This window comes from Carlito syrichta, unplaced genomic scaffold (genome assembly GCF_000164805.1).
Source record: "Carlito syrichta isolate Samal-C Ts95f unplaced genomic scaffold, Tarsius_syrichta-2.0.1 Scaffold233958, whole genome shotgun sequence".
NCBI classification, from domain to species: domain Eukaryota; kingdom Metazoa; phylum Chordata; class Mammalia; order Primates; family Tarsiidae; genus Carlito; species Carlito syrichta.
Window position 1 is genome coordinate 266370 of NW_007178054.1, and position 6000 is coordinate 272369.

The window sequence follows — 6000 nt, forward strand, 5'->3', positions numbered from 1 at the left end:
TATTTACTCTGTGATTTATGCCTTAGACTAACTCAGAACATTTTTTCAGTCCTTAAATATTGGCTTGTCCCTATGCACTCTACTCTTTTTTTCTAGAAGTTTTATCAAAAGCTTATTAATCTTAAAAAAAACTTATGAATCTTTACATGTTATACTTCCTATTTCTTAACTTGTTTTTTAGACGTGGTTTTCTTTTTACCTCTTTGTACAGTATTGTGTTATTTTCTCTTATTCACATATTTTCTCTTCAGTGGTGTTTGACATGATATTTAAACAATCTGTTTGCTTTCCTATTTTTTGTCTTGCTTATTATTTCTTTCAAAACAATTGAAGTTTTTTATATAGATTGAAGAACAATTTCCGTATAATAAAATGAATGCAGTTTGAGGAGTTTTGAGAAATGTGTTTGTGTGGGTAACCATTACCTTGAGGTGCCTTCCAGGCTGGTTGCCATCTATTCACCTCCTATCACTGGCACAACACAAACACTTTTCTTCTTGCTGTCATAATAGATCAGGTATTTTTTTTCTCTTCAAGAATTTCTAATGAATCAGACCATATGCTTCTTTCATCATAATGGGTCATTCATGTTTTTGCATGTATCACTAGTTTTTTATCATAATTTTTTAAACACTCATCCATATTGTTGCATATATCAGTAGTTCCTTGTCTTTATTTGTTTGTTTGCGTTTGCTTTTTTAATGCTGAGCAGTATCCATTATGTGAATATCGCCCATTTGTATCAATGAATATTTGGGTTGTTTACAGTTTTCTGTCATTATAAATAAAACTGCTAAACATTTATGAACAATAATTTTTGTGGATATATGTTCTTGTTTTTCTTGGGTAAATATGCAGGAGTAAAATTGCTGGGTTATATGACAAGTGCCTATTTACCTGACGAGGAAACTGAGAAACTTTTTTCCAAAATGTTTGTACCATTTTATACTCTCATAAGTATATGACCTCCAGTAGCTCCACATCCTTACCAACACTTGGTATTGTCCAGTAATTTAATATTAATCATTATGATGGGTATTGTGGCAGGCAAAATAACACTCCCCAATTCCCCCAGAAAAGATATGTTCACATCCTACCCCTGGAATCTGTAAATATATTATCTTACATGGCAAAAGGGACTTGACAGATGTGATTAAAGCTAAGAACCTACCTTAACATGAGAAGATTATGTTGAATTATCCAGTTGGGGCCGCATGAGTCCTTAAAATTGAAAAACTTTTCTGGCTGTGCTCATAGAGAGATGTAATGAGAGAAGAAGATCAGGATGGCGGTAGCATGAGAAAAGCTTGGGCCAGTGCTGCTGACTTTGAACATGAAGGAAAGACACCATAAGAGAAGGAATATAAATAACCTCTTTAGAGCTGAAAAAGGCAAGTAAACAGATTCTCTTCTAGAGCATCCAGAAAGGAATAAAGCACTGTTGACTCCGTTATTTTAAAACAGTGAGAACCACTGCTGACTTCTAACCTACAGAACCATAAGATGACAAACTTGCATTTAAGCCACTAAGTTTGTAGTCATTTGTTACTGCAGCAATAGAAAACTGACACAGGAGTGTAGTGTATTTCATGGTGAATTAATTTTCCATTTACATGGTGACTAAAGAAGTTGAGTCATCATGTGCTTAATAGCTAGCCATATATATCCTTTTATGAAGTTTTTGAACAAATATTTTGCTTTTTAAAAATTATGTTATTTAGTTCTTTACTATTAAATTGTAACAGTTTTATAACAATTCTTTTGTCAGACAGATTTATGGCAAGTACTTTTCCTCAGTTTGTGATTTTGCCATTTTATTTTTTTAATGGTGTCTTTCAAAGGGAAGTTTTAAATTTTGATGATATCAAGCCAAATTTTTTTCTTTTGTAGTTATTTGTGTATTATATCTAAAAGACATTCACAAACCCTTAAGTCTTAAGTATTTTTTCTATGCTTTCTTCTAGAAGTTTGCATAGTTTTAGATTTTATGTCTGTATCTATGACCTCAATTAATTTTTGTATATGGAATAAAGAAATGGTTGGGCATCAGACTATAAGAACCTTATGGAAATTGGAACTGGCAACCAATTCCTGATCAAAACTCCAAGTGTCCATGTCATAAGAGACAAGACAGACAAGTGGGGCCTCATCAAACTGAAAAGCTTCTGCAAAGTCAAAGAAACCATCAAGAGAGTGAGGAAACAGCCCACAGACTGGGAAAAAATTAATATATCTGACAAAGGTCTAACAAAAATCTAGGATCTACAAGGAACTCAAACATGCTGAAAAGAAAAAAAAAAGACCTATTAAAAAGTGAGCAAGCCGGGCTCGGTGGCTCAGCCTGTAATCCCACACCTTTGGGAGGCTGAGGTGAGTGGATTGCCTGAGCCTGCAGGTTTGACACCCGCCTGGACAGCGAGACCTCATCTCTACAATAAATCAAAAAATCAACGGGCATGGTAGCACATGCCTGTAATTCTGGCTACTCGGAAGGCTGAGGTGGAAGAATCACTGGATCCCAGCAGGTGAGACTGCAATGGCCAGGAGTGGCCACTGCACTCCAGTCTGGGCGACCGAGTGAGACTCCAACTCAAAAAAAAAAAAAAAAGTGAGTAAAAGATATGAATAGTCACTTTCCAAAAGAAGACATATGTGCAGCCCACCGATACATGAAAAATGCTCAGCTTCACTAATCATCAAAGAAATGTCAAATAAAAACTACAGTGAGATACCACTTAACTCCAGTCAGGATGGCCATCATCAATAACTCAAAAAACAACAGATGCTGGCGAGGATGCAGGGAAAAGAAAACACTTCCACACTGTTGGTGGGAATGTAAACCAGTACAACCTCTGTGGAAAACAGTGTGATGGTTCCTAAAAGATCTGATATCGACCTGCCATATGACACAGCAATCCTCCTTCTGAGAATATACCTGAAGGAACTCAAATCATTCTATTAAAAAGATACCTGTGTATGCATGTTTATTGAGGCACTATTCACAATAGCAAAAACATGAAATCAACAGTGTTGCCCATCAAAAGTAGACTGGATTTTTAAGAAATATGTGGTACATAGACATTATGGAATATTGTGCAGCCATAAGGAAGGACAGACATATGGACTTTGCAGTAACTTGGATGGATTTAGAGTCTATAAAAAAAGAATTGAGTACCACATGTTCTCACTCATAAGCAGACCCTAAACAATTATAATACTACAAAAAAAGGATTAGCAGTAATAGGAAACTGCCAGGCATATTTCATCAAACAAGGTGAAGTGGGGACCAAAGTGAGGCCCAAACTTTACCTGTACAATGACCATTTGTGTACCTAACCCTGAAATGTACCCTACATCTTTAAAATAAAATTAAAAAAAAAAAGATAGTTGAGGCCCATTTATTTTTCACATGCATATTCAGTTGTTTCAAAACGTTTTGTTAGAAGATCATATTTTTTCTGTTGAAATAATTTGACACTTTTATCAAAATTTAATTGAAACAACTTTCATTTCAAGATCATAATGGAGGAAAGGCACTTCTCCCTATTACTCCCACTAAGTGCCACCAAAATTCCTGGATTATGTATAAAATAAACATTTTTTTAAAACTTTGAATGTGGAAGTGAAGAAGGCAGAGCAGCTAATGGTCTCAGGACTCAGTGAATGCCATAGCAGTAAGCTCTCTGGATTGTTTTTCTTTTCTTTCTTTTTTTCTTATATTTCCCATGCTGGGTGCTAGAAAATATAGCAATCCAGAAAATTCAACACAAAAATCCCTCAAAAAAGCTCCAAGGAATGTCATCTCTTTCTAGCCAGAAACAGGAAAGGAGTGAGCTAACAAGATGGAAAAAATTTGCACAATGACTCCATCCAAACACTATGAAGAAAATGATAGTTCAATTCCCACCCTTCTCAGTAAAAGACAAGTGAAGAGCCTAGATTTTCATTTTCCCTCAGCTGTAACAAGATGCCTTTCCCCACCAGAATATTCACAACCATCCAGTGATACATTTCCCACCATCCTGCTGTAAGTGGAAGCCATGTGAGGCAATAATGAGGCACCCCACAAAGGTGTCAAAGAAGGCTAATTGGGAAGACCGACCATCTCTCACAGATGGCAGTAGCAATTTGTCAACCTCCCTTTCCAAAGTGGTGTGGTATCAGAGAAAGGATGCTAAAGCAGAAGATTTGAATAAGAAGCAGCATCTCAAATATAAAACCCAAAATTCAAAAATCATGCATCATAGCAGGAACCAGGAAAATCTCAACTTGAAATAATCAACAGGTCCTAAACTAAGATGACACAACTGTTGGAATTATCTGACAAATATTTTTAAGTGGCTATCATAAACAAGCTTCACTAAGAAATTATGGACATGCTTAAAACAAATGAAAAAAATCTCAGCAAAGGAGCCGAAGATATAAATAAGAATCAAATGAAAGTGTTAGACCTAAAAAACACAATATAAAAACATTTTTAAACTCAATGGATAGACTCAATAGCATAATGAAGAGAGCAGATGAAAGAATCAGTGAATTTGAAAATAAACAATATAAACTATCCAATACTGACAGAGCTAAAATATACTGGAAAAAATAACAGAAGGTCAAGAATCTGTGGGATTATAATAAAAAGCTTAACATTCATGTCATCAGGAAAAAAGAAAGGGTGAGACTAAACAAGTATTAGAGGAATTAATGGCAAAAAACAGTTCTTAAATTTGGCAAAAGACATAAACTTTCAGATCCAAGAAGCTGAACAAACTTCAAACAAGATGAACCCAAAGAAATTCATGCCAACAAATGTCATAGTCAAAATTCACAAAACTAAATCAAAATGAAATATCTTGATAATAAACAGTGATGAGAGAGAAATGACAAATTCTGTATAGGTGAAAAGCAATTTAAATGACATAATATTTTTCAACAGAAACCATGGAAGCCAGGAGTGGCACAACATTTTTCAAGTCTAAAGTATCTTTTAGGAATTAAAGGGAAACTATGAAATTCTCAGATGAAGGAAAATTTAGAAAACTTGTCAATAGCAGACCTGTTCTAAAAGAATAACTATGGAAATTTTCCACATAGAAAGCAAACAATAAAAGAAAGAAACTTGGAACATAAGGAAGAAAAAATACAGTAATCAAATGGGTACATATGATAGACTTTTATTCTTCTCCTCTTGAGTTTCCTAAAATGTTTTGTGTTTGAAGCAAAATGGTAATGCTGTTTGATAATAGTTCTAAATGTGCATAGAGAATATATTTGAGACTTCTGGGAAGATAGCAGCTGAGCCAGTAGAACTGTGTGAGTCCCAGTGTGAGTGAGGGAGTGTACGAAAAATTTTGCATATGTGTCTGTGAGTGTGTGGGCAAGTGAGTGGCTGACTGAGTGGGGACTTGGAAGCAAGTAGCCAGGACTCTCCTGGTGAAGAGGCTGGTGCCACCGCTGCTCTGCTTGGACCCTAGCACTGCCCAGGGCAAAGAAACTGAGTGCCATTTTTTTAAATCAGCAAAGCCCTTCCCAGAATGAAGCTGCTGGGAGTGATTATTGGCTCCAGGTTCTGCCACTGGATAATGGAACCAAAGAGAAAAAAGATCAATCACAATGAGGAAAAATCAGTGGAAGGACACAGGTAATTCCCAGTGTAACAAAGAGAAAACACCTGAAAAATTAGACCTCTGAGCCCAAACAATGGAAGTTACCAATGATTGGCCCCAGAATACAACAGGGATTAAGAAGTGGATGTTGAGAGTGAAAAAGACTCAAGAAAGACAAGATGTAACACTGAAAGAGCTTGTAACAGAGATTTTGGCCATAAAAAATTTTATCCAGGAAATAAATGACAAGGTGACAAGCATGGAAGCAGAAGAAAGAATCTCAGAACTTGAACATCAAAACATGGAATTAATCCAATCTGTAAAAAACACAGAAAGAAAACTCAGAAAGAAAGAACAGACTCCAAGAGATGTGTGATTATATCAATAGGCCAAAACAATG